We start from the raw sequence: 21,591 nt of genomic DNA on the forward strand, positions 1-21,591 counted from the left end.
GTAGGCGAGGCCGGCGGGCCCCCAGCTGTACCCCGCATCCCAGTCCTTCAGGAAGTCGAGATACATCCATACGGCAGTGTCCCCAGAGCAGTCTGGAAACACCACCTCCGTGAGAAGATATCACAGATAGGCCCTGACGTATTGCTCCACCACCCGGGGTTCGGCACCTTCCGGGCACTTGCTCCGATACTTCAGGAGCCAGGGCAACGGTACGCCGGAAGTCCGGTTATTCTTAGCGGGCGGGCAGTCGCCGATGAGGGAGATAACCCTGTTGTGCCAGTCCTTCCTCTCCACTCGTCCTGTGAGAGCACGACCCTGGAGCAGTAGGGATGTAATCATCCCCCAATCTTGGAGGGTCACTCTCATCTCCCCACATGGAAGATGGAAGTTGTGCATCTCTGGCCGCCACCGGTCGATCAAAGCCGTGAGAGCTGAGTGGACGAGCATCGACGACTTACACTTGAACTGCAGGACGAAACCCAATAGTCGGGCTCTCCTGTAGAACGGTCTGTACCGCTCGTCGTACTCCATCTTAACGGTCGTCTTGTGAGCCCTCATCCGCAGTGGCGGAAGCATCTGTGAAAATGAAGAACCAAAGCGTAATTAGCATAAACATAATAATTAGCAACTTGTTTTCATCAATTCGAAAGATTTGGTTTAAGAATGGTACGGGCACAGTGACCCTTGTCGAACTTAGTGTCAAGCATGGTATATTTAATGTCGATGTCGTCCGCAAGAGGTGGCCTCCTAAAAAATTGCATAAACATAAGCATAAGCATATAAAAAGAATAACCTATGAGATCACAAAGGTTCATCACATCCCAAAAAACCTATAGATACATAAGCATAAGCATAACTAGGGCTCATCATGAACTAGGAAAGACATAGATGCATCACAAAGGTTCATCACATCCCAAAAAACCTATGAGTTCAATCTTTGAATAAGCATATGAATATATTTTTTAACATTAACATGAACTAGGGTTCATCATGTGGCTAAAAAATAAATAAATACATATATCAAGATGCAATCACCAAGGTTCAAATGCATCATATCATATCATATTTCTCCAACAACATCCAACATGCATCATATCATATATTTTTCAAAAACAAAAAACATGAACTAGGGTTCATCTTAAGCATATTTCCTCAAAGACCATCCACTATACATCATGCATCATATGATATTAACATGCATCATCATATCAAAATAAATTCCTCCAACATGCATCATATCAAAACAAATTCCTCCAAGAAAAAATATGAACTAGGGTTCATCTTCATACTACCATTCCAACTAGTGACTAGAGTTCATATCTAACACAATACAACGTCTAGAATCAACCTAAATCAATCCAAGGTAAACAAATTGAATCTAATTCAAAAAGGGGGAGTGATTTGAATCAAATATGCGACGAATCAGAAGCTATTTGACTAAAACTAATTGAAGGGATCGGAGGGGCTTACTTTTCTCTTTTTGGGGCCATCTCGATCCGCAAAAACGATGAAGAAACAAAGAAGATCCGAGGGAGAAAGTGGAGGAGATGAGAGAGGGGGCGAGAGGAAGAACTCCTATGTTCTTGGGATGGCTAGGTGGGGGAAGAAGGGGGAGGAGCGGGCGGGCGGCGGCTTATAACTGCCAACACCCTACTGCCGGGAACCCTGGCGGTAGGATCGGACAGGTTACCGGCAGGACCAGCGGTGGTAGGGTGGGACGAAAGGAGACGGCGGCCGTTTACGCTGCTGACGTGGATAAGTTTTCTACCGCCCGAGGTTGCGGCGGTAGGCTCTGCAATCCTACCGCCGGATGCCCTAGCGGTAGGGAAAAGGGTCAAATGTCTGGAAAAAATTGAACCGGTATCAGGTCGGGCTAAATTTCAACAAAAGGGTCCGAACACGAAATATAGCCGCGAGTAGCGAGGCATACCCAAAGGGCCAGGAGTGACGATGCAACCGACAGTCGAATTTGGTTGGACTAGAGCAAGAAAAGTCAAGCTAAGAGTACCAAATAAATAAACAAAAAATAAGGTGAGTCAGGAGCGTATCCTGTGCATGTGATTTTTCAGTGACCGTACCGACCGCAGGCTGTCGGAATCGACGCATGTCGAGGATCGATTGGCCCAAAGAAATCAAGCATAAATTTAGTACTATATATGCACGCGGATCGCAGGACCAGCACTCCTGGCGGCAGTATACTACGAGCACAAAGTTATCTGCTCGCGAGTAAGTAAATGTTGATAGATTGACAAACACCCGGTATTTCTGAAAAAAAAACTAACACAATACAAACGCTGACAAAGTCGGTACCAGAATTTGAGCATAGGGCACCCAAAAATTCAACGACGGAGGACCAAGAAGCAATGATGGTATAAGCGAATTAATGTAGAAATATGACAAATTTTGTGTTAGGATTCGTGAGAAGGGCGATGGGCGTGAGTCTCCGCCACCGCCGATCCAGCCGGAGCCACCGCCGCCGCTCTCGCCAGCCGATGGGGAGGGCTTGGGGGCCGACGGAGGGGGGATTTCACCGCCGCCGATCCGCCTCGTGGAGTGACGACTCCGCCTCAGCCGCCGCTGCGGTTGTCGCCGGATCCGCCTCTTCCTTTGGATGAGGTGCGGCCGGAGCTCGTGGTGGCTCCCGTGGCGGCGCTCGATCTGCCCTCTTCCCCGGCTTCTCGTCGAGATCCCTCGACGGAGGATCGGGATCGGGGGTTTTTGAATCCTACGAAATGGTATGTGTGTTTTGAAGATGCTCGAGAGGTGGGGAGATGGATCAATGGCCTGATCTACTCGCACCCGTCTCGTTGGATGACGATCCGAGATGAAGAAGGAGAAATTTTGGCCGGACGACATCTCAACATTGACGAAGAGCTTGATATCGGTAAGCGTTTAAAGATTGATTTTTTCCATATCGAGGTTCTTGAATGTGTGCAGGTCCCCATGGAGTGCGAAGAACAAACTGTCGTAGTTGATCTTACGGAGGACGACGATAGACCAAAGCCTTCGCAGCGGTTTGGGGGACGTTTCTGGATTCTTGCTGATGACGATGAAGACGATGAGGATCTGCCGAAACCGACAGTTCGGCCGCCATCTACGAGTGGCTTGGTAACATCTATCCCTATGACTAAACCTGTGGTGAGTTGCAAGAAATCGTTATCGCTCGGTACTGCGGTTCCATCGCAGAAGTCAAAAGTGAAACCATGGAGTGGTCCGTTGCCGAAGGAGGGGCCGCCGGCTATCACCTTGTCCGAATTTTTTCGTCCCGAGTGTTGGACGAGAGTGACTAGGAGAAAGAAGAAGGGTGGTCGGATGGTGTCGCAGCAATTGCCCGTGGTGACCGGTACGCGTGATATTCGGGCGGCCAGATCGGCGCGTTTGAATTCGCTTTTGGGTATAGTTGGGCCGCAAGCGAGCGATGGCGATGTGGGTTTGGCTAGTACTGGGCTAGAGGCACAGGGAGCTGGCCAGGCCTGCGTTGAGGTGGGTGTGGGCGACGTGCATGTGGTGGCCTCGGGTCGGTCGCCCCCGCATGCACGTTCTCCCTCCTCCTCTCACCCCGTTCATGCTAGGGTTCGCCGCCGCGGGAGGCCTGGTTTTCCGTCCGCGTCCTTGCGCCGTCTTGCTCCGGGGATCGCCGGCGTTGGCCGCCGCCTGCCACCTGGACTTTGTCCGGCTGCGATGCCGCCAAAACCACCTCCGCCGCGGGTCGCGCCCGTGGTGAGGAACCCGACCGGGGCCGTGGGGGTCTCCGCTGCTCAGGCTGCGCCTGCTGCCGCGCCGGCTCCCGCGCGGGCAGCGCCTCCACCTCAGGGGGCTCCGCCGCCGCCTCGGGTGGCGCCTCCGTCTCGGGAGGTTCCGCCGCCGCCTCGGGCGGCCCTTCCCCAGCCGCTAAGGGCTGCGCCTCCACAACTCCAGCCTAGGGCAGCCACGCCGCTGCCACCTAGGGCCGAGCTGCCGCCGCCGCAACGGCCGTGGCCGAGGCAGATGGCGGGTGGTAGCGGTGCCTCGGGCCAAGGCTCGATCGGCCGCGGGGCGGGTGCATCTGCGGGCGATGATCGTAACCCTCCGCGTGGCCAGTGGGGCAATGATGGATATGATGCTTATGGTTCTGGTCTGCATCGGGGCTCTTCGTCTACCGGAGGTGGCCGTGGCTATGCTTGGGTGGACAAAGGCAATGCCAACCAGGGTTTTCAAGGGCCGCCCGGGAACTTTGTGGAGGGTGCGGCTGGCCCCAATAACCGCTCTTTCCGGGGTCGTTTCCGCGAAGGTCAGGGCGGGAACCGGCGTCACTTTCCGCCAAAGCACCCGAAGACTTGTGCCGAGCCGGAGGTGGCTGACGGTGGATCGGCTTTACCGCAGGTGGCGGTGGAGACGGTTCAGGCACTGGCTGCAGTCACGTTGCCGGAGCCCATGCAGACTGGAGACTCTGTTTCTGAGCAAGGTACGGAGAAGTCCGAGGTTGACAAGGTGTCCAAGTGGGCGGCTGCAGTCATGTTTCCGTTGTGGTGAACCGGGACACTTTATGGTTGAATGCACTGCGGAGTTATGTGACTTGTGCCGGAAACCTAAACATTCAGCTGCCGAGTGTCCTCTTATGTTGGGGCCTAAACCTTCCGTTCAGATATACGGGGTTTGCTACTCGGAGTTGATGTTTTTCGAGTCTCCCAGTGTGGAACCCTTGACACCCGCGGTGGAGACCTCCTTCCCCGGTGTGGTGAAGGTGGTTCATGGACCGTTGACCGAGGCGCAGATCATTCAGCAGTCGAGGGAGCTCGCTCCGGGTAATTTTCAGTGGTCGTTGCTCAAGCTCACAGATACAACTTATAAAGTAGATTTCCCGTCTAAGGAGGATCAGTTGAGAATCCTCAAGTTCGGTATGAGCAGGGTCACGGGCACTAGTTTTGTGTTGCGGTTTGATGAGTGGAAAAAGAAGGAGCCGCAGGGCACGCCGTTAACTCAGATTTGGGTTTGTTTCTCTAGGGCGCCATCTGAGCCACTGGATAGCTTTTTGGTGACATGGAGCCTGGGTTCGTTGATTGGCAAGACTGAGCATGTGGATATGCAGTTCACACGTGCTCACGGGGTGGCGCGTCTACTTGTCAGTGTTGCTAACATTGAGTTCCTGCCAGACGTGGTGCCTTGGACATATGAAGGCGTTCTGTATCAGTTGGATGTTGAGTATGAGGATCCTAACCTTTTCAGTGAGTTTGAGGATGATAACCCCATGGACACCTCTGAGGGAGGAGGTGCTCCGGAGAACCAGGATGATACTGCTAAGAGTGATGATGATAAGGCCAAGGGGCCTTCTGGTCCGTCTGATTCTGGACACTACTCCTGTTGGGTCAACTGGTGCGGTCCCGACGAGCACCTTGCAGCTTGGTTCCTTGGGGGCGTTCTCGGCTCCGCCTAGGCTTTGGGGTGACCGAGTTGATACCGTGAGCCATGTGGTGAGTCCGTGCGTGACGAAGCCTGTTGAGGTGGGAGGTGCCGAGGGGCAGGAGGCCCCTCCCTCTTCTCTTACCTTTCCTCTGGCTACGGTGGAGGTGGCTGCGACGGTGGTTTCGGTTGGAGGTGTTGGTCAGGAGGCCCTGCGCTCTGAGTTGCCGTCACCGTCGGCGCCGAGGGCGAGCTCGGCGTTCCCTCCCTTGAGGCCGGCTGCTTGTGGAGGGGTGGGCGTGCAGGAGGCCGCCGTATCCCCTCTGGTCAGGACGCGTTTGGCCTCGGAGGGCGGGTCATGTGGAGTGGCCGTATCACCACACTCCCCGGATCGCCCTAGGCTGGTCTCGCCGGTCTCGGCTGTCGGTGGGACTTCCGTGGATAGGCCGCGGGAGTTGGCGTCGTCCTGTGGTGTTGCGCCGGTCGTCCCGGCCGAGGTCACCGCTGTTGGGGGACGGGCAGGAGGCCTTTCCCCTAGCAGAGCTTCGCGCGAGGAGTTCGTCGCATTTGGTGGGATCCCGGATCCTGTCTCTGAGGGGAGGCGGATCAGCGGGAGGCTGTAGGAGCAGCCGGACATTGATGACATGCAGCTGAGGTGTGCTATGAGGGCGGCCAAGCTGCGTGACGTCGAGATCTCCACTGGTATGTCTGTTATTAATTCGAATTCAATTTTGCATTTTACCAATGATGAGATTGTTCACAATGCAAACCAACTAGGAGTATCACTTGGTAATAATGATATAGAGATATCTAGGTCTGTTAATGACATTCTTGATTTGGAAGCTGAACGAGCGTTAGAAATGATTCGTCACATAGCTGCCGTTAAGCCTATGAATGAGTCAGAGATTGATGCGCTTGGGGTTAGAGTTCTTGATGGTTTGTGTGCCGATCTTGACCCTGTGGTACCGGAGACGAAGGAGGAGGAGGGGTATGCCTACCCTGAGATCTCTAACCGTGTAGATGAGTCTTTGGTGATTGCGGCAGAGCCCGAGTGTGGTGTCCAATCTGATGATCGCATTAAGCCTAAACGAACTTGGAAACGGAAGGTTTATCCGGTTTCGGCTGTGCGTAGAAGTGCTAGGATCCGTACCTCTAAAAAATTTCATGATGAAATATGAGAGGCGTTTTCTGGAATAGCAGAGGTCTTAAAGACTTGGCTAAAAGAAGGTTTCTAGCGGATGCTTCTCTTGAACATCATTTGGACTTTATTGCTCTGTCTGAAACTGGAAGAGGCAACTTCACTCCACATTTTCTTAGTACTTTATATGGGGGTAGATTTCGACTCGCATTGCCTCCCCCCTCGAGGAAGATCCGGTGGGATTTTACTTGGGGTTAAGTGTGAAACTTTGGAAGTTCGGAGTGTAGTTTTGGGAGAGTTTGCGGTAAAGTTTCGGGTCAGAACTATGGCCGATGGATTTGATTGGGCTTTGGTCACGGTTTACGGAGCCGCGCAACCAGCACTCAAGCCAGATTTCTTGGACGATCTAGTCCGTGTCTGCGGTAATGAGCAGCTCCCTATTTTAGTGGGGGGTGATTTCAACATTATTCGAAGAAGGGAAGAAAAGAATAATGAGAATTTTGACGGCAGATGGTCGTTTATGTTCAATACTATCATTGAAAGCTTGTATCTCAGAGAGATAGAGCTCTCGGGTAGGAAATTCACTTGGGCTAACTCGTTACCGGTACCGACTTTTGAGAAGCTTGACCGGGTTTTAGCTAGTGTCGAATGGGAACAGAAGTTTCCCCTGGTAACAGTGCAGGCGTTGACTCGAGGGATCTCAGATCACACGCCGCTACTAGTTGACTCGGGAGCTCAAACTCATGTGGGTAACAAGAATATTTTCTCATTTGAACTTGCTTGGTTTGAAAGAGAAGGTTTCCTCGAGTTGTTAGCTAGAGAGTGGGCTAAAGACTCAGGAGGAAGGTCACCCATTGAGAGATGGCAATGCAAGATTCGTCATCTTCGAAGGTTCCTTCGTGGATGGGCTAAGCATACACATGGGATATATAAGGCGGAGAAGGAGCGACTCCTTCTAGTTATCCAGACCCTTGAAGTAAAAGCTGAAACTTCTATCTTAGGTACCAGTGAGCTGGAAACTAAGATGGAGGCTGAGTTGCGGCTGAAAGAGCTTCTCCGTGAGGAGGAATTGAAGTGGGCATTGCGCGCTAAGGTTCGCAAAAATCGTCCAAGGCGAGGATAATACTCAATTCTTTCACATGATTGCTAATGGGAAGCATCGTAAGAAGAGAATTTTACAATTAGAACAAGACGAAGGAACGATAGTTGGTCAAGAGAACCTGAAAGTTTACATTACCAACTATTATAAGCAGTTGTTTGGATCTCCGGAAGAGAATTTTGTGTCTTTGGACGAGTCAAGGGTTGAGGATGTTCCTCAACTTGAGACCGTCGAGAATGAGATTTTGACCGCTCCCTTTATGGAGAAAGAGGTGTTTGAGGCCATCGCACAAACGAAAAATAATAAGGCTCCAGGACCGGATGGATTTCCGGCGGAGTTTTATAAAAAGTGTTGGCACTTCATTAAGGGAGACCTGATGCCGATGTTTCATCAGTTTTTTAATGGTCAGCTTCATTTGTTTAAGCTGAATTTTGGAACGATAACTCTTCTTCCTAAGAAGACAGAGGTCGTTCGCATTGAGCAGTTCATGCCTATATGTCTGCTTAATGTTAGTTTCAAAATATTCACCAAGGTTGGGACGAACAGACTTACGCAGATTGCGCATTCAGTTGTGCAACCATCCCAGACTGCTTTCATGCCAGATAGAAATATCCTTGAAGGGGTTGTCGTCTTGTATGAAACGCTCCATGAGATTCACTCAAAAAAACTAGATGGCGTTGTTTTTAAAGTGGATTTTGAAAAAGCATACGATAAAGTTAAATGGCCTTTCCTTTAACAGGCTCTGCGTATGAAAGGATTTGACACGGCCTGGAGAAACCAGATTGAATCCTTTACGCAAAAAGGGAGTGTTGGGATTAAAGTGAATGACGATATAGGTCACTATTTCCAGACTCACAAAGGGTTAAGGCAAGGAGATCCCATGTCACCGATCCTATTCAACATAGTGGTTGATATGCTGACTATTTTAATAGGACGGGCTAAGGATGCGGGGCAGGTAGGTGGCCTGGTTCCGCATTTAGTTGATGGCGGTATCTCCATCCTTCAGTATGCTGATGATACTATCATCTTCATGGAGCACGACTTGGCGAAAGCGAGAAACATGAAGCTTCTGTTATGCTTATTTGAACAATTGTCCGGGCTCAAAATTAACTTCCACAAGAGCGAATTGTTCTATTTTGGAAGAGCTAATGATGACCAGGAGGCGTATAAACAATTGTTCGGATGTGAGTTGGGCACGTTACCGTTCACGTATTTAGGTATACCCATCCATCATCGTAAGCTGACTAGCAAAGAGTGGAAATGCATCGAGGATCGTTTCGAGAAGAAACTGAGCTGTTGGAAAGGGAAGCTCATGTCATATGGAGGATGATTAATTTTGATTAATTCGGTCCTCACCAGTATGCCTATGTTTCTTCTATCCTTTTTCGAAGTCCCGGTGGGTGTCAGGAAGAGGCTAGACTTCTATCGATCTTGATTCTTTTGGCAGAGTGATGAGCTTAAATGAATGTATAGGCTTGCTAAATGGGATATAATCTGTAGGCCGAAGGACCAAGGGGATCTAGGTATTGAAAATCTGGAAGTCAAAAACAGATGTCTCCTTAGCAAGTGGCTGTTTAAACTTTCGTCCGAGACGGAGGCTACTTAGGCTCAGATTTTGCGAAATAAGTATCTTCAGTCTAAAACCGTGGCCCAGGTGACAGTGAGGCCGACTGACTCACCATTTTGGAAAGGATTGATGAGAGTCAAGCCACTCTTTTTAAACAGGACAAGGTTCTTAGTCGGAAATGGAGCTAATACGAGGTTCTGGGAGGATACGTGGCTTGGGGGGACTCCCCTTGCACTTCAATATCCTTCTCTGTACAACGTTGTTCAACGTAGAGAAGCTTACGTTGCAACCGTTCTACAATCCACTCCCCTCAATATTAGTTTTCGGAGGACGCTAGTTGGAAATCGTTGGGAGGCCTGGCTTCATCTTGTAAGACGTTTGATGGATGTCCAGTTGTCTCAGCAGCCAGATCAGTTGTATTGGAAACTAACTAAGAACGGCGTGTTCTCGGTCAAATCCATGTATCTGGACGTCATAAACTCTAGCGTCATTCCTTCCTCGAAGCACGTTTGGAAAGTAAAGGTACCTTTGCGAATCAAAGTGTTTATGTGATTCGTGCATAAACAAGTTATTTTGACTAAGGATAATCTGGCAAAACGCAATTGGGTGGGTTCTGCTAGATGTAGTTTTTGTGACCATAACGAAACTATCAAACACCTCTTTCTTGATTGTTCGCTCGCTAAGATTCTATGGTGGTCGATTCATATTGCTTTTAATATTAATCCGCCTACGTCCATCAACATGTTATTTGGAACGTGGCTTGATGGGTTTGACTCCGATACAGCGAGGCACATTCGCGTTGGCGTCTGTGCTTTATTATGGGCAGTCTGGAACTGCAGAAATGATTTGGTTTTTAACAGATCAACGAACATTCATTTTTGCAGGTTATCTTCAGGGCCACGACGTTGATCTGTATGTGGTCGCTACTCACTCCGACGGAGGCCAGGGAGCGTTTGGTTACTGCGTCTACCCGATGGGAGATGGTAGCTCGGGATATTTTCAACCGGTTTGGATGGCGGTCATGTAATAGGATAGGCATGTAGTGCTCCTATTTTTTTTGCTTGCCGGTTGTGGCTTTTCTGTTTAGCTCTTATGAGCGTTTTGATTTTTTTTCATACTTCGAGACTTGGAGACTTGTTGCTGGTTTTTATTAATAATATGAGCCGTATGCATCTTTCTGATGCAGAGGCTGGGGTAAAACCCCTTTTCGAAAAAAATATCTTATGCAGAAAAAATAATCTTATGTAACAACTTATGTCTTGTAATCCAATGGAAAAAGCTATGTCAGCATATGTCTAGAGACCCCTCGCATAACCCCTCGTACTCCTCGCGCCACCCTCCCTGGGCGGCGCCAGGGGCCCAAAAACCTAGTGCCACCAGCCTTTCTTCAGTCATTCTCCTGCAGCCGGCGAGGTTCGCAGTGATGGAGGGACCGGTGCCCAAAGCACTAGGGCAAGTGATCGCAGCGGGTTCCTCTGAGGTGATAGGGGTGCCTCTTTTGGTGCGCCCAGGTAAGGCGGCGCCCCTAGCCTGTGCGGCAGCGGTCGATAATTCATGGCCGACGGGGTGGGCTTCCCTGCATGCATTGGTGGCGGCGGTTGTCGGCACTCCATGGACAACGTGGTGGACAGCTCTGCCTGGAGATGCGTCGTGGCGGCCGTGGATCTGGCGTCCCATCCAGATTTGTCGCGGTGTGGTCTTGGCCGGTCGGCGGCGCGTGGAGGGGCCGGTGAGGGGCGACTGGAGGCCCTCTGCCGGCGTTCTGGCGGCAACATTCATCTTCGCATGAGGCTCCAAACGGATCCAGTCAGTTGTGAGATCGAGGCGACGCAACTTCTATTGAAAATCATGCCGACTGCGATCATGGCGGATGATAGTGACATCTTTGCCGTCGTTTCTCACTTGAGGCATCGTCATTGCAAGTTGCGTCAACATACTCGGGATGTTTCAGGGGAAACCCTAGATCTACGTCTTCCAGAGCGAACGATGACGGCGCCTTTGGTGTCACTCTCCCTCCTAGGGGCATCATTTTGGAGTAGGAGCTGGCTGGAGGAGACAAGAGGAGGAGCAGTGTTACATCTACCGCAAGGCCGACACCGGGTCTTGGCGCGTGCCGCAGCGGAGTGTCGCCGAGGAGCATGTATGGATGAGCGCGTGCAAGATGGTGGCGTTTTCTGGCGTCACGGTGACGTTGATGGCAGAATCGCTGATCGCTCCACATGGGACAGTGGAAGATGACGGTTGCCGATTCTAGAGCATGCGCATGCGGTGCACACAAAGGGTCAAGCTAGACTGGTTGGTGCTCTCAACTTGCAGGCGGACGGTTCGGTGATGCCACTGGAATATTTGATGTACGTTGATATGTGGTAGGGGCACATCATCAAGTGTGAAGGTATAGCGACAATAGTTGCCAGGAAGGTGGCTTCGAGTTAATCTATGTATTTGTTTTGTTGGGCTTTGTTGAATAATAAAATAAAATTATTGTGTGCATCGCCAGATGCAGACGCCGAGGGTCATTCTTCATTTTGGAGAAAAAGGTTACGGACAAGGTTGCGCTTTTGGTAGATGGTCTTTCTCAAGTGTGGACTGCACTACAGCGGCGGGCATGATACTTTGGAAACATGACGGGACAATAATCTTCGCGGCTTGTATTTGTTTCACTGCAATTATGCGTTAGAGGTAGAGATTCATGCTATGATGCAGGGCATGGCGCTAGCCCTACAACACATGGAACTTCCAGCCATTGTGCAGTCGGACTCGTCGACGGCCCAAACTATCTTCAGTCATGGGTCACTAGTTCGGTCTCCATATAGACATCTGGCATTGGAGATTCTTGCCTTACGAGAGGTTCGGGAGTTTATTCTGCAAAAGCTTCATCGTTGTGAGAATAGGGTGGCAGATTGTTTAGCGAGGTATAGTCGTACTTAATGCAGTGTTGTTTGGCTACCTAGAGGGCCTCCATGTACTGAGAAATTCTCGCCTCTGCACTGTAACTCTATAACTTCGGAATAAAACTTTTTTCACCTCCAAAAAAACTATAGTTCTGTGGCCATAACAAGTCAATAATTTGTGCCCAAAGATTCAAAAGCCTGATTACAGCGTCTCATGATTTCCTTTTCTCTTCATAACCATTGAGGTAAGAATCTGTTAGAACTAGCATCTGATGTATAACTTTGACACAGAAGGGATGAGAACTAAGCGAGATTATTAGACGGTATCGAGATAGATTACTCGGTAGTGTTCGCATGTTGGATGCTGATCGGGACGAACTAGAGATCGATATGGGGTAGCAATCACTCTCTCAAATTTGAATTCAGTGGCGATACAAGAGGAATTACAGAAATGGTCTAGGGTTCGTGCGAGACAGAGGAAAGGGGAATGGAGGTAGGTAGCGGCGAGCCGTTTCCGTGATCCTTTGGATGCCGCCGTCACCCTCGCTTGGGGCTTCAAGTAGTCTTCATGTCGTGGGCTTCACTTGACCCATTCTGTCCCGACGCACCTTGGGTTGGGCTTCTTGTGCCTTGGTGAAAGAACATGCGGTGCCCCCATGTTTGGTTTTGGTAATTGATGACAATCTCTATGGACTAATGGTTGCCTTGAGTTATATTTGAAGGATTTGTCCATAGGCATTTCTTGAAGTCCATGTGTTGGTTTCAAGGAGTTTATGTGGTGACCAAGGTGTTATTAAGGAATTATCCAAAGATTGGTCATGTGAGAATTGAGCTTATTGCAAGCATGTCTTGAAGAAGAAGATTGTGTGATCATTCATGTTTACCTTCAAGACATCATCCAAATGAAGAGAGTTGGAAAGAGTCAAGGTTGATCAAGACTAAGTCAAGAGTGAATCAAGTTGATCAACACACAAAGCGCACAAGATGTACCGAGGGATCAAGCGATCCCATGGTATGGTAAGCATTGTCAATTACGCTTTGTGTACTAACCCATGGTCTTTGTGAGAGTTCTTTGTGGGGTTAGGTTGTGGTGTGCAAGTTCAAGTGAAGCGGGCAAGTTCAAGTAAAGCATCACGAAGAGATCAAATGCTTGAAGCCAATGTGGTGACAATGGACTTGTGAAGATGTGCGGAAGGGTGGCTCACCCATAGTGGAGTATGGGGGAGCAATCAACTAGTCTTCATCGAGCCAACGCAATCAAGAAAGCTGGTCCATCTTGAGGGAGTCAAGATCGTCATCATCTATCTCAAGTGGACCTTGTGCAAGGCAAAGGTTTGCTCTTGATAGGTTTTCTATTTTACCGGTCTCATGATGGTAGTTGGGAGACCGGGTTATAGGATCGATTGCCGTACTATCAAGGGGGGCTCTCGATGAGTAGCTTGATCGTATCGTTCATAGAGAGCTCAAACCATTGCATCCTTGCATCATCTTTATTGGTTCTTGTTTGGTTCTTCTCTTTGTGAGTTTTGGAGCTTATGGTCATCTTGATGACAAGCTCGAGTTCATCGAAACGGAGTTCACTCGCATCTTCTATGATGTTTTCGATGTTGGAGGTTCTGCCGGTTCTTCTCTATTGGAGGTTTCACTCCTCTATTTGTTGGCATACCTCCCCTGCCTCTATTTGCTTGAGGCTGTTTTGATGCTACTCGTCGTCTTGTATCCAACAAGCTTGAGTTTGCTCAATTCGGAGCTCATATGAAGAAGTTTTGGCAGTTCTGTTTTTCTCCCTGCGGTAGTACCGCGGTGGCAGCGGTAGTACCGCTTGTAGCGTCAAGCGGTAGTACCGCTCCAGTACCGCTCTACTACCACCTCGATTTTGGGTCTGCTCTTTTCGTGTCGGGTTCAGCGGTAGTCGCGCGGCAGTAAGGCACGGTAGTTCCGCCTATAAGCGGTAGTACCTCTCCGGTCGAGCGGTAGTACTGCTACTGCACTACTGCCACCGTACTCTGCTCTGTCCTGCCTCCTTTTGTCCCGTGTTTTGCTCCTCCAGCGGTAGTACCGCTCGGGTGAGCGGTAGTACCGCTTATCGGCGGTACTACCGCCCCAAGGTTCTTGTTTTGTTGCTCCTTTTCACTGCTTCTTCCGCCCGAGCAGTAGTACCGCTCGTGGAGCGGTAGTACCGCTCATGTGGGGGCTGAGCACTTAACGGTTGGATTTTCCCCCTCCTATAAAAGGGGGTCTTCTTCCCCAATGAACCTTATCCTTTGAGCTCGTGTTCTTCCCCCATTGTTGGCCTTCTTCGAGCTTGCTATCTCTCAATCCCTCCATGGATTCTTGCTAGTTTTTGGGGGAAAAGAGAGAGGAGATCTAGATCCACATTTCCACCAATCACTTTCTCCTCTAGGTGAGGGGAACCCCTTGGATCTAGATCTTGGAGTTCTTGGTGTTCTCCTTCTTGTTCTTCCTCTCTTTTCCCTCCCTAGCATTAGTTGCTTTGGTGGGATCTGAGAGAGAAGGACTTGGGCACTCCGTGTGCCCTTGCCATTGCATTTGGTGCATCGGTTTGAGTTCTCCACGGTGATACGTGGAAGTTACAAGTTGAGAAGCTTATTACTCTTGGGTGCTTGGTACCCTTGAGCTTGTTCCTCTTGGGTGCTTGGGCGCCCTAGACGGTTGGTTGTGTTCGGAGCTCAATCATTGTGGTGTAAAGCTCCGGGCAAGCGTCGGGGTCTCCAATTAGGTTGTGGAGATCGCCCCGAGCAAAGTGTACGGGTTCGGTGACCGCCCCCAAGGGTTGCCATTTGTATGGGTTTAGTGACCGCCCTCAAGGGTCCCTTAGTGGAATCACGGCATCTTGCATTGTGCGAGGGCGTGAGGAGATTACGGTGGCCCTAGTGGCTTCTTGGGGAGCATTGTGCCTCCACACCGCTCCAAACGGAGATTAGCACCCGCAAGGGTGTGAACTTCGGGATACATCGTCGTCTCCGCGTGCCTCGGTTATCTCTTACCCGAGCCATTTACTTATGCACTTTACTTTGTGATAGCCATATTGTTTCTTGTCATATATCTTGCTATCACCTAAGTAGTTTTCTTGCTTAGCATAAGTTGTTGGTGCACATAGGTGAGCCTAGTTGTTGTAGGTTTTGTGCTTGACAAATTAACCGCTAGGTTTATTCCGCATTTGTTCAAGCCTCAACCGTAATTATTTTAAAGCGCCTATTCACCCCCCTCTAGGCGACATCCACGATCTTTCACTTGGCGTCTTACTGGCAGCGACAGGGGGCTGGTTGTCGCTCCCGGTTGTGGCCCTCTTGTCAGCACTGCCTGCTGGGTCTTGCGTGTTGGAGGTGCTGACATCCCCTCCTCCTTGGGAAGAGGCTTGCCCCCAAGCCTCAGCAAATGGGAAATGTGCCATGAGCTCCGCCTTGTCTTCCCATGTCGTGCCCAAGGCCGCGGAGTTGGACCACCGTAGCTGGACTTGCTCACATAATCCTCCATTCTTCTTGCGCCAGCGGGTGTTGAGAATGGCCGTGGACACCGCCAAATCATCAGTGCAACTGGGAAGAAAAGGTTCGACAGTCATACCCGGAAATATGGCGCGCCGGAGTTGGGAGACATGGAAGACGGGGTGCACTGCCGCTTGCGGAGGAAGTTGTACCTTATAAGCCACCTTGTTGATCTTTCTGATGATGGGAAATGGCCCATATAACTTGTACGCTAGCTTGTGGCTGGCACGCGGTGCCACCGACGTCTGAACGTACGATTGTAGCTTGAGGTATACCTAATCATTGATCTCGAACACACGGAACAAGCGCTTCTTGTTGGCCTGTGTTTTCATCAGCTGCCGTGCACAATTTAGATTCTGCTGCAAGAGGTCCTAAATGACAGCGCGCTCTTCCAGCTAAGACTGCAGTGCTGGAACGGAGCATGATGTAGCAGCAGTGATCCCCCAGTGCTTGGGTTCATGACCAAACAGAGCTTTGAAGGGTGACATGCTAATGGAAGAATGATAGGAGCTATTATACAAGAATTGAGCGAGGGGAATCCAAATGCTCCAACACTGAGGACATGCTTGGGTGAAGCAGCACAAGAAGGTCTCAACACATTGATTGACTCGCTCCATATGGCCGTCAGTTTGAGGGTGGTGTGATGTGCTCATTCACAACTCTATTCCTGCATGCTGAAATAGTTCTTTCCAAAAATGGCTGGTGAAGACTGGATCCCTGTCCGAAACTATCGCTCCTAGGAACCCATGTGTCTTGTAAATCTACTGCATATAAAGCTAGGCCATCGAAGATGCAGTGTACGGGTGGGCCAAAAGACAGTTGAATCTGCTGGACTACTGTAGGCCATCGACAAAATCCATGGAGATCATCTCCCAGGTCTGTGAAGGAATTGGAAGAGGCTGGAGAAGACCTGGGGAGGTAGCACAATCGAGCTTGGCCTATTGGCAGACCGAGCAGCAGCGCACATAGTGCAGGATGTGTGTGTTCATTTGGGCCAAGCAAACAATCACTACTAGATATCCCGTTTTAGCCGAGGGTCCAATTACCGTCGGATATGTAAGTTCACCGTCAGATACACTTATAACCGACGATGAACCGTCGGCCATCTCCCGTCGGCTATGCCTCGTCGGCCATTACATTAATAGCCGACGGTACTCTTAGCTAATATCTTTTCCCACGGTATTAAGCCGACGGTGAGCCGTCGGATATGTTTAGGCCACGGTTGGCTCGCACTAGCTTGACGACTCATATAGCCGACGGTGCCCCTTCAATTATTATTCTTCCGACAATAACTGATTCCCGTCGAGTTTGTTATTAGTCAACTGTATGTTTGACCCGTCGGGGTTAATCATAACTAAGAGTAGAGCCAAACCGTCGATTAGTATGATTACCGACGGTGCATGTAACCCTTCGGAGATTCCTTTAGTTGAGAGGCTGGCAAGCAATGCCAATTTACGAAGGCTCATCGTACGCATATTGTGTACCCAAGATGTTTGCTACGCTATAAGACATAGTCACCCCGAGATCTTTTCTACGCTCCATAGGCAGTAGTGTGATACACCAAACTGTGTTTCCGAATATTGGCATATCAAATAGGTCTCAAGATTACACGAGCATACATGACCCAAAAACATATATTATATTTTGCATATCTAAGAAAGTACTACAAGCCTAATGAGTTCCATACGATTTACATTAACCCTAGCGATCCATCTAGGGAATGTAGAATGCAAAACAAAATAGTAACTATGCATGATATAATGGTTCAGGCAATTTGCATAAGCTAAATTGCCCTCAATCTTCAAAACTTCGCTTTGTTGCGTGCCTTGAATAAGATTGTTAAACTAGTCACCATCATCGCCAGAGTTAGTATCTCATTCATCGCCATATGGATCATAATGTTTATCGCACGAGATATCCCCTGCCTTGATGTCATAGGTGTTATCGTCATCATCATTAATGGAATGATTATTATCATGACTCAGACCGCCTCCAATATTGCTTCCCACCCCCCTATAAAATTATAACTTGTAAGAGAGTGAAAAATGATGTAATGTACTGTAGTTAAATTCAATTGAGCCACAGGAAACAACCTTTTATAGGGAAGCTACAGGGAATAAAATTAATTGTTCTATATTGTACTGGAGTATCCATGGACTAGGAACTCAGTGTACATCAGCATTTACTAGTGCTAGACCAGTGGTTCGCTCCTTTTCAAACCATGCATCCGGGGAATAGAAACTAAATGTAAATGGGAATAATACACAAATAAAACTAGTTCACTCGTTTGCACCTTTTATCCACAAACTTATATACTAGTAATTTTGACCTTTTAATATAGTTCCCTGGTACATGTGATAATTCGTTTTTAGTAATCAACTCTGCGATTTAGCAAAGAGGAATGATTTATGAACTTAAAGTAAATCCAGAAAGTTACTAAGTGAAATAGTTAAGTGCGGCACAACCATGGCAAGCTTTTTCATCATCCGAATATGCACATACTTTCTCATCTTACTTTGTTCCTGTATAACTAGTTGTACAAAGCGAAGCTGCTGCAACTACTACTACTACTCCCTAGTAGAATTTCCACCATAGTTGTGTGATTTGTGCAGTTTTGACATCTTAGCTCGCAAAGATTTGACATTAGAAATATATCAGACTAGACTAGCTGGGGATTGCAGCCTTAACTTGCGGAGTACTACAATACGGTAATTGGTAATGGAACTGAACAGAGGTGGTACACCTACCTGAAGTCGGCCATCTCACTGGATTGGATCTTTTTGGGCAGTGACTCGTAGAAAATTCTGAGAGGTTCCCTCTGTCAAATTTTTTTAAAAATCAGATGAATGAAAACATATATGTACTTTTTGGACAGTGACTCGTAGAAAATCCTGAGAGGTTCCCTCTGCCAAATAAAAAAACAAATCAGATGAATGGAAACATAGATGTACTCTAACATGAACGAATTAAGAAGAGGGAGACGGATGTGATTCAGTTACGGTACCTTGGAAGGATCCAACTTCTAGCCGGGCAGGGAGAAGGCATTCTTGGCCGCTTGCTTGGTACATGGATTTGACATTGGATGAAGCTAGCGATATGGATCTCCCACCTCCTTTACCCTTCATGAGAAGGAGACCACAGCAGAATAGAACCCTTCAGCCTGCGTTGTCGCTCGGCCATCCACACGCGCCACCGCTCGACGAGCAGCCCGGTCCACAGCTCGCCCATCAGCCGCATCGCCGCTCCTTGCGCTGCTGCTCGCCATTGTCCGCCACTACTGCTAGCAGTACTGTTTCTGTAGAAAGAGAAGAAATAAGAGACCAAGGCGAGAGGAGAAAGATCTTCCCTTAAAGAGAGGAAAGAGGCACTGATCTAGCACCTTAGATCGCCGGGTGCTGCACGCCGCCGCCAGAACTGGTGAGAGACGGGGTCTGGCTGGGTGGACTTGATTTTTACGGGAGGATAGAAATGGGGGAGGTGAAAAACGTCTCCATCAGCCTCCAGCCATGGCTGTTGTGGAGTGGAGAGGGGAGGGGAGGAGCCGATCTGAAGCTAGTTCAGGTGGTGGGGGCGGTGAGGGGTGGAGGCGGATAAGGTGAGGGTTGGTCTGTGGCGGCGAGGTGAAGCTAGGCCACGACGACTAGCAAGGGGAGGTCCATAATTGTAACTGCGGTTCGTGGCTTCGTGCCGCGTGGGCTACATATTTTTTTTTTCGGCTCGCGCCAGCGTGGTTTGAAACTTTTAGCCACCCGTGTAAACAGACTTCAGGTTTTCTTTTTCTTATAATTTGAACATTGATCAGATTAATATTTGATCAATTTAAAATTTTAAATACAATGCAGTAAATTCAATGTGATGATGAAATATACTTTGCAACATTTTAAACTCGTGTGATGTCAATTGTATCCATAATGCACATTTAGGTAAAGTTAATTTCGCAAATATTTATTTAAATTCTAAATGATAGAAAAAGAGTTTAGAAATTTGCAACAATCTAATAGAACCTGTATAATGTGGTCCCACATATGTAGAAATTAGTTGGAAGTTTTCAGATCAATATTTATGGTACACGCTTCCCAAATAATCTTTCCAATATTCAAAAGATTTGATAAAACCGTAACTATAGGTTTCATTGAAGGGGCACATCTTCAATGATGTCTCATATATTTCCAAGCATGCTATGAACATAACACTAACAATTTTCACATAAAAAAGATAACACCACCAAATATATATCTTTGTTATTTTAAAATAATATGGGACCCCAAATGTTTGAAAAAGTTTAGTGAGAAATAGTTTTGATGTAGTAACTTCGTATTTGCTTATAAAGATAATATCTCATCTTGACACTCTCACACTTACAAGCAACATGTATTCATAGATTTTTCAAACAGTGTTAGAAGTTTCGAACTGATGCACATAAGACGTCTCTTGGTGCTATCCATGCACGATGGATGATTCATTGGTGTGTTGTATTTTGGTTCCACCCTACGAAAACCATGTAATTAACTTTTATTCTTTTGGGCCATTTGTTCTTTACAAAAATCATATTTTGATTCTTAGATTTCTCACATAGGTCAACATTTTAATCCGAACGGTTGCACATATGACGTTTCTTGGTGCGATCCATGTATGGTGGATAACTCAATGATGTGTTGTATTTTGCCACCCCCCCCCAAATGGACTGATCTGTTGTGCTGGACAAGGATAATGCACGACAAGGATCATACATACAGAATCGTATGCATAGCAGGACTCTTTTTTAATTTTGAAATGCAGAACTCATGTTTTCTATAATTCATGAGCTAAATTGCATTTAATAAAAACGTGGAGGATGTGGTCCTTCTAGATCACAAAGGTGCATTAAATAAATAAAAACATGAACATACACAGGAAGTTACATAAGGACACATAACTACTAATAAAAAATAGCAAACTAGACCCTAGTTTTTACAAAAAGGGAGCTAGAACATTGATGGAACGATCCAATATATACATGCATATCCTCATTGTCGTTGAGGATGACACCACTTGGGATGACAAGACCTCTGTGGCTCCATGACACAGACTCCGTGGAGAATCAGCGTTGCCTCCATTTTACCTCCTTAGTCGGGGGGGGGGGGGAGATGAATGGGCGTCCTTGGGCCAGCAGATGTGGTGGTGTGGTGGAACAGGACAACAACCGATCGCCGCAACAAACGCCTAGCCACTCCAAAGCAGCCATGGATGAACTCTATCCCGATATAGAATTCCATTTTTTCCCACATCATGAGCCACCAGCCACTGCTCGGACACGGCGACAACACACTCCACTTAGCCAAAACGCCATGTGCCACATGGTAATGACCCAACCTAGACCTATATATACAAGACTATGGTGAGCATCTCCTTTATCTGTTCGTCAACTCCGTTAGATCAGATAAGGGATTGGGCCTCTTTCCTCTTGATAGTTTGTGTAACTGCACATTCTTTCAAACAAGTCTTTTTTTAAACCATCATATTTGTATTTTTTGGACCAATTTTTTTCCCACCCTATTAAAGAAAAATAACATATCATGCACTTACAACATCAATGCTAGAACTAAATTGTTGGAAGTTTACTTTTATGAAAATTTTCTGGAATAAAACTATTGGTTGTTCCACATATATTTATTGCAGTCGTCCATTGAAACATATCACCGAGGGTTAAATTCAATCGTCGGTTATTGAATACCCCGTCGGGTATTTAATCTAATAGGCAAGAGTGACGTATGCACCGTCGGTCATTTCTACTTATAGCTGAGAGTTTTGTTTTAACCTTCGGCTATTAAATTTCACCGTCGGGTATTACATGTAATCTCCGTGGGTATAGCCAAAACCGTCCGGATATTACAATGAACCGTCGGGCATTAGGTTGGATAACCGAGAGTTGGGTTTTCCCCGTCAGATAATTTAGGACACCGTCGGTTATTAGTGGTCATACCCGTGAGTTGCCAATAACCGTCGGCCATTGCCTCCCCCGTTGGTTATTA

The 21,591-nt window shown here is 48.0% G+C and overlaps 1 long non-coding RNA gene and 1 pseudogene across 1 annotated transcript; one reads left to right on the plus strand and one right to left on the minus strand.

Annotated features, from left to right (window-relative positions):
- Nucleotides 1-6,023: 6,023 nt before the first annotated feature.
- LOC141025941 (uncharacterized) overlaps nt 6,024-21,591 on the plus strand; it is an 87,174-nt pseudogene continuing 71,606 nt past the window's right edge.
- Nucleotides 17,201-19,213, minus strand: LOC109775289 (uncharacterized). Its single transcript, XR_002235789.4, has 4 exons — nt 18,960-19,213; nt 18,585-18,875; nt 18,328-18,485; nt 17,201-17,593 (listed from the first exon to the last, which is right to left on the minus strand). It is a non-coding gene; the product is annotated as an uncharacterized lncRNA (long non-coding RNA).

The sequence above is a fragment of the Aegilops tauschii genome, chromosome 6 (assembly GCF_002575655.3).
Source record: "Aegilops tauschii subsp. strangulata cultivar AL8/78 chromosome 6, Aet v6.0, whole genome shotgun sequence".
Taxonomy (NCBI): domain Eukaryota; kingdom Viridiplantae; phylum Streptophyta; class Magnoliopsida; order Poales; family Poaceae; genus Aegilops; species Aegilops tauschii.